This window comes from Coturnix japonica, chromosome 3, assembly GCF_054131305.1.
Source record: "Coturnix japonica strain WE chromosome 3, WE-NBRP24, whole genome shotgun sequence".
Taxonomy (NCBI): Eukaryota; Metazoa; Chordata; class Aves; order Galliformes; family Phasianidae; genus Coturnix; species Coturnix japonica.
In genome coordinates, this window is record NC_140665.1 from 8774425 (window position 1) to 8785333 (window position 10909).

The window sequence follows — 10909 nt, forward strand, 5'->3', positions numbered from 1 at the left end:
GTGACAGCCAGCCATTAATTATCATCCTTTGAGCCTAATTCATTCATCCCTTTTCCTCTCATGCAGAGGGACAGAGAGGGCTGAGAGCACTTGGGGAAATGTAGGCATGATTCCATATTCGTTATGCAGCAAGCGCTGCCTGTGACTTTGTTGGTTGCAGTGGCTTTAATTGAATTGGCTTGCCAATAAAGCTGTTGTCATTCAGTAAGTGAATTTGTTGTACTACTCGCACCACAGCTGCTGCATACAACCAGGCATTTCCTGAAGGCAAGCCAACCTTGCAATACCCTGGCTGGAGTCTGTTTTTTCTTCCCCCAAACATATCCCCAAGGTCTTTTGGGTGCTGGTCCCATTCAGAGAAGCAGACGTCCCAGCAAGGCCCCTGTCACAAGGCACACTGTAACCCCAGGCAGTGGCTGCAGGCTGCACGCTTGCCAGGCTAGGGACCTGTTGACCCTGTGGTTTTTCAATTACTAGTCACTGACCTCTGTTACCCTGCACCAGCCAAGAGAGAGCATCATTGTTCCTCACAGTGAAAGTAAGTACAGAATACGATGGATAATATATTTTGTCAGTCAGGAACTTACAGTCCTATTAAGAAGTCCAGCAATACTGATAAAGCAAAGCAATGTAACAAGTGGCATCTATTACAGGCTAGTGGGCCAAAAATATTCTAATCTTCCACTCTTTAGAAGACATTAGGGAAGGAGAGGGGAAGACTGCTTCATTTATAGTGACTCTAAGGTGTTGCTGAGATGAAGTAAAGTATTTAGCTAAGAAAGCGTTACTCCTTGAGTTTAGAACATGAGATAAGTGTGTTTGCCACAGCCCAGAATGCAGGACACAGGGCAGCACAGTGGTGGCCATGGACCAAATGTTTCATTCTTTTCCTTGGGAGCAGAGACACACACCTATGCCTGTGTGCCACTGCTGCTCAACTGTTCACTGGGGCATACGACAGCATTTTATCCCCTTTGAGAAGGGGGGAAGAGATCTGGATCAGTTTCAAGATGCTATGGCTTAGTCCCAACTCTGAAATTGACAAATTACTTCTCTTTTTCTTTGTGCTGCGTTGAACTGGGTGAATTATGTGGAGGAACATGTTTTCTTACGAGATTTTTTTTAATAACCTCGCATTATCTTGAAGTTCATTCCATTAGATTTCTCCAGATTTATACCTATTGTAGATTATTTTTAATGCACCTAAAATATGAGTAGGTAGGAGTTCTCTTCTCAAACTGGACCATGCTCAGATGGATGCCTAACACACACTGAAAGAACTGAGGTAGTGTTTTGTGTGTCAGTGTTGCTTCAGATGAATCATAAATTTGAAGAAACAAGCCGGCAATTAGCAGGTTAAACTGGAACATTAATGTTCCTTTGTAGACAAAAACACTGCTTCAGCAGTGAATCATGGAGACACACTAATACTGACTGATAATGGTAAAAGTTTCCTCGACTTCAGTACCATTAGATTGAGCCTGTTGCCTTCAGCACCTGGAAACTGTGCGTGTGTAGATCTGAGGAACTGCTTTGGAGAAGGCTGTGGTGCCTGTTTCCAGCCCAGGAGGAGCTGCTCTTCTGTTGGGCTGGGAATAAATGCACACCAAGGATAAAGTTGGTGGTGAGTGATCATGAGTGCTATAAGCTTGAATCTATTCCCTCATCCTTTCTTGGGATGTTAACCAAGAATGAAGTTGAGATCTGCAGGACTCTACCACACAGGGGAGCTTGTCCTCCTTCTTGCTACCCCAAAACTTGTGCCTATGGTGTGCCCCGCCTTTAGGGTTGGACACCATCTGCTGGGCCATCAGCTCAGCTGGGGACAACTCTGAGGAGATCCTAGTGATGAACAACCTGGTTACTCATAGCAACCTAGTTTACCTTGAGTAGCACTCCTGCAGCGACTGAATGGTGGCTGTCACCTTTACTCCCTGCACACCTTCCCACTGCTGGGCAGGACAAGCCCTGTGGCACTTGAGACACATGAAACTCAGTAAGCAGTGGCAAGCAGCCAAGATAAAAGTTTGTGATAACTTCATATCATCTTATGTTTGTGCACTACAACAGTATTCTTTTCTTTCAAAAGAAATGACAGAACATTAAGAGCTTTTGTATGCCTCTATCCCCCACGTTATTAGAAATAAATTGTCAGTATTAAGAGCCATGTACTTCTCAATTTACTGATAATCAAACTGGCTCTTCTTTATTTAGAAGGGTAGTATTTTTCTTAATTCTTCTGTACTCCTCATGTTCGTGGTTTAAGAAAGTCGGGCAAGCATACTGACCTTCATTTAGGATGTGATTTCTGCACGGCAAACACAAATAAAGCACGTTTTCTCAAAGACCGAAGTGAATGACTGGGAAAGTGGGGATTGATGGCTTCTAGAAAGCAGAATCGAATGATTGGGATATGGCTGTTGAAAGTAGATCCTAGAAGAGCCATGAATATTGGTTTGTAGTAGGTCCATGTTTGTTTTTCTTTCTCCTTGGCAGGCACTGCTTTTGCCTTTAAGTTCAGTAGGATAGGCAAAAGATAAAAGCTCCACTGGAAGCAAAGGGAGGAAGAGTGTAGTGAATTGATGGTCAGACTGCAGAACCAGGTTGTAACTCTTGGGTTGGTTTGAAACTTGAAGTAGTTTTGAGCACTTGGAGCTCATTGACAATGCAAGCTTAACGTTTTGTTTCATGTGCTAAGTTTGTGTCAAAGTTGAAAATAACCTACAGAGGAAATAAGGAAGTATTCGGTAGCCGTTAGCTCTAGCAGACAACAGGTTTTAGTCTTAGGATGTTGCTGCACATTGACCACTTGGTACCAGCTCTGCTGGTACGAGAGAGCTTGGATGCTCTGCACTCAGCACTCAGCAGCTGTTGAAGGTGTAATTAACTGTGAGGGTGGCAGAACAGCCTGGGGATGTGGTTTGCATTTTGTGCAACTGAAAGTACCCTTGTTGTTCGGTAACATGGCAAGTAAAACTCGAGCAGGGCAGCAATGAGTGTTGATGAGGAGTTTTGAAACAGCATGAGAATGATTTTTATTACAGCATGTCACCTGCTGAAACCATGGGCCGACTGGTGTAAGTAATCTGTTAACAGAAGGTTTCTGAGAAGGTCTTTGGCTTTTTAGAGAATTAAGGTTTGTTTAGCAAATGCTTGCTGTGCCAGAGCTCAGAAGTGCGCGTGCTCATGGGCTTCTCACTGTTAATACTGCCTCCAAGTGCAGTGCTGTGAGGGGTACAGTTGGTACCTGCAGCTGTGGGGCAAGGTCCTGGCCTTGAGTTTCTCCTGTACTGGGCACCATTTCCACCTCCAGTGTCTGGGCTTGCAATTCTGTGCCAGCAGCAGGGTGAGTTCTACCCGCACCAAGCACAGGGACTGCCTCTTTGCTCCACCTCAGGCCATCAGCTGGGTCTGGCAGGCAGTGCTGGGTGTTGGTGTGGAATGGGAAAGGGCTCTGGTGGCTGCTGTAGTTCTACATTAAAAGCTGGGTGGGTACTCGGGGGATGGGTTGGTTCAGACCAAGCTCTGTACTGGGATGTAACCTCAGTCCCCTGCAGCACCTCTGTGGGCTTGGGGATTTCAGGTCTTGCTGTGTGCAGAGGTACAAGGGCTGAGAAGCTTTGCCTAGGCTGCCTATGCTTTCAAGTCCCAGACCATCTTTTGGAGGAGTGCTCTGACATAATTCAGATTTTTTTTCTCAGTCCAGCACATCCTGCAGAGGAGCAAAAGTGCATTTTAACTTAAAAATCCTGCTGTCAGGCTTTCCCCCTCTCCCAGGGAAGAAACAGAGACACGCAGAGCTGGTGACATGACCAATAAGCCTGCGTGTCTGGAGCTGAATTCAGAGTTGATTTCAAATTCTTTAAATGAATTAACTTCCACAGACACAATTTCTGATAGGAAATACTGTAGGCTACCTCACAGAAACTCCCTGAAATCAATTTTTCATAGTTCTGAGTCTTTGCAGAGGAAAGACCAGCTTGCGAGCAGAGTTGAATTACTTCTGTCACACACCAAGGAGTGAGATCCTTACAGATTAGAGGGAAGAAATCACTTGAAAAATTAAGCAGCACATTGGGGAAAGCAGTCCCGCTGTTCTTTTCTCCACTGACCTCCAGGTTTTAAAGTCTTCCGTAGGGAAGGAAAAAGCACCTGGAGGCTTGTTGTGAGCGTTCCCCTGCTCTCTGGGCAAGCAAGGCACATCTGTCCGTACTCTGCTGGACAGAGACTCTTGTTACATAAAATACTTTGTGCATTGCCAAAGACTGGTGTCTGAGGTGAGGTCTCCCACGGTTTTAAAAGCGCTGATGATAGCTTGTAGAAACTCTTCATGCTAGCGTGCACAGGAATAGTTCTCTCTGCTGAAGCAATGTGCAGAGTGGTGAGTACTGGTCCCACCTGCAGTTCTCATGGGTCTCTGTGGGGCAGGGAGATGTGGTTCTCTGGTAGTCTCTTTAACAAATTGATCTGCTCGAGACTGTAGTGAAATGTGTGCTAACTCTTAATTTTGCAACACAAAACAAACAAACAAACAACAAAAAAAAACAAAAAACAAACAAAAACTTTTAAATTTATTTATTTTTTAAACAAGTACTATTTTAATTAATTTTAAATTTAATTATTATCTGGATGTATATGACATCCTTGCTCACAAAGCACCTTTCAGACAGAATCCCTGTGGTAATCCGAGCTTGACATCCTGTGTTTCAGGACCATATATACTTGAAACTGATGTTTGCCCTCTTGTAACCCACCTTTCTTGGGTGGATCTTGGGGGTCTGATGGGAATCTTTTCTCACCTGCACACTCTGCCAAGGGTAGCCATCCCCTATGACTCATCTTTAATTGTGCCAGTGCAAAACCAGATGATTTCTTCATCACCATTTAATTTACTTGTTTGAGAAGAAGAAAGAAAATGTCACTTTCTGATGCATGGTTGTTCCACTAGACTGGCTAAGCCCTGGTCAGTATTCACACCATAGCTGTTTTTGCCCAAACCTCTAGAAAGAAGAGCTCTGTGTTTACCGTGAGTGCAGCTAATTCATCCCCAGCATTTGCAAAATATGGTTTTGAGTAGCTGAGAAAATGATTTGGGAGATAAAAAATTGAACTATGTGCAGATGCAGAGTGTGTTTAGCAGGTGTGTGTATCTGAGTAGCAGGATGACAATAACTCTCTACTTGTATTTGTATAAAGATTATGCACTAAGGTCCTGATCCCAAACCCTTGAAGTTGATGAAAATATTTCTGCTGGCATTAATGGATTTTTCTCCAGCTCTGCAAGTGCTGAGTGAGTTCAATGAAATCAGAAGTCAGAACCTGAAAAGAATGTGTTTAGTCCAGACAAAAAAAGACAAGAGAAGTAGGAGAAAAAACAAGCCAAAGCACCAAACAAAATGCAGTGCAGATTATCCTCTAAAAGTTTATCTTCTGTTTGCTTCAAAGTGCAGTCAAAGTGTGCTTTCTGTATTACAAAGCTTTCCATGGAGACAATGCTTGTTCAGAGCAATTCATTTTCAGGTGATCTGTTCCAATTTGCTTGTGATCATTGAGAAGGGGGAATATTCAGTGTAAAGCAGCCAACCTGTGTGGAATTCACAATGACTAGAAACCTGCAGCTGGAGGTAAGACTGAGCATTGTGTTTTACTGAAGGCCTTTGCATGAGCTGAGTGCCGGTCTTCCCACTTCTGTTCCTCCCTTCAGTTAGTCATCCATACAGTTAACATTGCATTGCATGCAGTGGAAGAATGGGAAGCTGTAGCATTTGTATGGAAGTTGAGATGCTCTAGATTTACTGTGAAATGAGAAAAACCAAACCCATAATGATAATCACCCATAGACCTGAAGATATTCTACAAAATACAAAACAGCATCACGATGCCTGTGTTGCTGAGGAGGACATCATGGCACAAACTGCCCCAAGGTCCTCAGTAGGTCTGAACCTCCCAAATCTGCCTTAACTCTAAGCATGCTTGCCCCACTCCCTGCTGGTGCTACCGGGCTGAACAAGTGCAGACAAACCCTGCCTAAAGCTGCTGCCAAGACTCCACTGAGCAGCTTGCCCAAGTGCTCAGGCGATAAGATTTGTCCTGCCCTGTTTTGAGAAGGGATTTGGTGGTTGCAAAACATGTCACATTATTGACTGAAAGTTGATACCATCTGGTGGCTGCGTGGATGGTCTGGTACTAATGAGGACATAATTTGAGGTGAGTTTCTAGTGGACAGCTGTCCTCTCTTGCTTTCTTTCTTGTGATCATACACATCACCATACTGGACACTAATTGGTATCCTTACTTGTGGTGAATAGTTATGAATGGCCATGGAAGTAATTTCCATAAGAAAAAAGTTGTGGTGTACGGATGGGATAATAAGAGGAAATCTGCCTTTCCAGCAGCTGCACTGTATGTTTTATGTGCAGTCTGAATTTCAGGTTCCTAGCAATCTTATACAAGCCTTCAACAGTCTGAAGAAGGAATCAAAGGATGTGAACTCTTGTTGATGACATAAGATGAATAAAATGGAATTTGGGTATCCCCTTGATGCAACTCCTCCCACATGTCAGTAGGAGCCTGCTCCAAGGCACTTAGTCTTGTAGAAGCTTGTCCAGAGAATGCAACTTGGAGTGGAAGGTCTCTGGCTTGCACGGAGATCCTCAAGGGATATGCTTGCTGAAAATGATGGCACACCTCAAGGACAGAGATGATTAAAGCTTGTTTACAGCAGAGCAAGGGTTCTGGTCTGGGAGAGGTGAAATCCCCTGACTGAATTTCTAAAGAAACTTCAATTCTAATAGTGCAGTGTGGTTTGTTTCCTTTTGTTACACCACATTACAATATGTGTGACTGCTGGTCTCAAGTAGCTCATGTCTGGCCTGGACTTCCTTGCTGGCAAGTCATTTGTGTTTGCAAGTAGTTTTAGAATTGCATGCAGTTCCTCCTGTTTTCCTCCTTATCTCAGTAATTCTGTGCTGACTTACAACTCTTCTTAAATGTGAGATGAGCAATAGAGGCTGTGGTGGTGATGTGGTGTTAATCCGTCTTTATTTTGAGCTCAGGTAAGCAACAGTGGTATCTCAGCCTGTTGGAAGCTACTTGGCTAGCTTATCAGTGTGTGGTCTACACTTTTTAACACTGGAATACAAAATTAAATATAATAATAAAAAGCATTCTTTTAGTTGTGGAGCAGGGGGAGGGCTGAGGCCCACAGAAAGATGAGTTTCATTTTTTGTTGTCAAGACATGTTTTATTAGCAGTCCAGTTTGATCCATTGCATGGTCTGTGGAGGCATGGTACCAACGTGTGCATGTTGGTTACAGATATGCATGTAGAACAGCAGCAATGAATTCCCTGTCATCCTGTACAGCAGGGGCGAAAGGGGAACCTATTTACATAAATTATTGGAGAGCAGTAAATATTATTTCATGATATCATATCAAGATTAACTTCAGCAGACTTGATATTAAGAGGCAAGATGATTTGCTCTTAGTCAAAGACACAGTTACGGTGCATGAAGGTGAAAGAAAGTGTCTACTTAGGAAGATTTTTATCACAAAAAAGGTGATGGGTTGGGGAGCTTCTAACCAAGATCTTTGTGGATTTTCTAGTCTTCATTCTAGCTACCATTGCAGCTTCAGGAGAAGAAATGTACTTTCTAAGAATGGGGCTTTGGTTGGATTAATGTCTTTGCTCCTACCAAAGTTTATTCAAACATTCCTTTATAATTTCAAGGTTTTCTGGAATGTTTTGCAAATTTTCAATCAGCAAAGTTCACCTAAAATAGTGGCAATATCATTAATGTTCCACAGACGGAGTAGGAGCCTACTTAGCTTCAGCTATCCTATGAGCTGAGACTGTTGCTGGCTGGATGCTGTGGAGGTTTGGTGCCTGTTTAAAATCCTCTTTTCAGTTCCACATTTCTCTTGGCCAATAAATCCATGCCTGTAATATAAAATAATGCAACTTATTTGCCAGGAATGGTTTCACTTATTATTTAGGCAACTGGAACTCAATGTCTTCAATTTCCCAAGGTATAGTGGAACTATAAAATACTTGAGGACCTTACTGAAGTCAAAGTACACTTTGACATTCAAGAAACGTTTGGATGTTGTGTTGATGAATATGATTTAGCTGGGAAGTATTGGTAATGGTTGGACTAGATGATCTTCTAGGTCTTATCCAACCTTGATAATTCTGTGATTCTGTGATTCTGTGACTCAAGCGGGAGCTCCATGCATATTAACTTACTGAGAGAATAGATCCTTTGTTTGTTTATTCCCCCTTGAGTTGGTTGCAAAGAGATTATTTTCATTTAAATTTTAAAACATATTTTTACAGAAAAGTAAAAGCCGACACATTTGGCTACATAAAAAAGTCTTATAAGTCCGTATAAGTCTGTACCTTCTTTCCAATCCTGAAGCGGACCAAGTTTTCCCTCACTCTTGGATTTTTAATCAGAAACCAAATTATCAGTTGGGGGGGAGCTTAAATTGAAAATTTTGGACAAGTCTGGGCTGTGCCTGCACTATGAAAATCATGTCCTCCTCACTTCCCAACCACATCGCTGCCAGCTGAGGAGCAGGGATCTTCAAAGATGTGCTCAGCACGTCCAGGATTAGACCAACCGTTTAACTAAGAACACTCAATCCCACTAGCCCATGTTCACCACAAAGTCCTTATTTTTAATTTTCCATCTAGTCTTTATCTGGAAAAGATTTATCAGAGTTACTTTCTATAGCTCTTTCTGTACTTGCCTTCCAGATGTATTCGCAACCTGATGTGCAGGGTGGGTACAGAGTGAAGTCAGTGGGGGATGCCCTGTCTTGCAGGGCTATCATTGGACATTTTTTGTATTGTTTTTTTTTTTTTGTGTTTTTGGGTTGGTTTTTTTTTCATAGAGAAACGGACCCAGACAGCTTCTGTTGCACAGTGTGTAACTGTGACTGTCTGTTGGACGTGGGTGGGGAGCCATCAAGGCAAATGATCAGGCAAGCTGAGCATCTGCTGTGACTGAGCTTGGAAAAGCCACACTATTTCTGTGTAGTTCTGTTAACTTCCCTGCAAAACTGAGGTTCTTCTCCCTGGTGTTTTGGATGAGTAACTGAGAGGAGAATGTGGTACTAGTAGGCAAAACTACATTTTATTTTTATTTATTTATTTTAAAGTCTGTAGCTTAATTACTATTATGCTCACTTAGCTCATCTGAAAGTGAGGCATAGCATAAATTCTTTAGCAACCACTTAGGGGATGCTTGGGGATTTTCACTATATTTGTTCCTTGTTTCAACTTCAGAGTAATAGAGGGCTCTGCCACTTGACAAGTGGTCCGCGCCCCCTCTCAGTGGTGAGGTCTATTCACCATTTCTGATAGTTTCCCATGGGACTGTGTTTGCATAAGCAAGACTGAAATGCTTGGACCGTTAGAGGAGCAGCCCTACCATCACATTGTAACTAGGGTTGTTCCATCTCCAGCTGCTTTGGGCATCTGATAATTGTTTCACAGTGAGGACAATATCTCTTAGATACCTGTCATCATTTAAATGTAACACACTTCAGTCTAATTTTCCTGGTTTTAGTTACTGTAGGATTTCTCTCCTTCCCCCTCTTTCTTTTTTTGGAATAGGTACTTGAGCTCCTGGGATCTCTACAAGACGAAGATAGCTGTAGGTACAGAAATGGTATTAGATCCTGTAATTACACTGAAATACAGCTTTAGCAGTAAGAATAGGGAGGTGAAAATGAGGATCACTATTCCCATACAACCTTAGCATTTATGCTGGATTTGGGGGTCCTTGAACATCATTGTGGAGGTTGAGAGCATAAACAAACTGTGGAGCTTGCTGTTCTGCCCTTAAAACATGTTGTATGAGCTGTATCTTCTTTCCCCAGTCTTCATTATTTAAACTGCCCTACACTGGGGAACGTCTCATCTATAGTGAAGATAAGGGAAAATCATTCTTGCGTTACTTGCTCCTGAGCTCTCCCCTTTGATGAAGCAGTGCCTCCTAGGTCATGGGGCATGTAAGACCTCCCTCTAAGGACAAGCCCACAGCTTGCAGAGCGGATGGGGCCCAGACCTTTCAACTAGTTTGCTACTGAAGTCTTAACGTTACACTACCTCTGCTATATTCCTGGAGCATTTTGTAGTTCCATAATTTTATGATTTGATGCTTACATATTTCTAGTACTTAATATTTAAACTTATTGCAGAAATGAAATTTTCTGCAGGTAACTTCCTCTTTCCTAGCACTGTTGGAGGCTTTTACTATTTCAGCTATTTGAAATCTGCTGAAAACTGTTCAGACTTTAAAAGTTCCTGCTTCTAACAGGAAGCTGAAGGAGGAGATAAGTGACACTGATTTTCTTCTGGTAGAAATTGTTGCATCCACGATCTTGGGTAGTGATGTATTGATGTGTCTGGATGTGCAGCAGGGAGCAGTGTGCCTCATTCATCCTGGGGAAAACTGGTCTCCCAAAAACCACGGCTGCCTTTTGGGTTTCCAGTTTGAGTCTCTTAACTTTACAAGCATAACCTGTGGGGCAGAGACAAAGAAAATTAGTCCTCACAATGGCTGATGTTAACAGAAGTAGTTACCAATTCCCTTTCTTCCCTCCCACGTGTTCCTTGCTAAGGCTGAATTTTCTGTTCTCTCCAGAATTTGCTTGTGTTTGCTTTGTTCAGCCAACTGCTGCTTGTGGTGCGAGAAACATGATTCAGGATCAATCTGTGATGCTCCTTTGGTCTTGTTGTGAGAAGCTGTGTTGGGAAAAAGAAGTCACTGAGTAGCCTGATGGGAGGACGGGAGATAGTTACTAGTATCACTTGCACCTGGGTCTGGCCTTTGTCTTTCTATTGTTTAATTGCCTGGTTTATCTTGAAGTGGTAATCCAGCTTAAATCACATTCCATTGGTA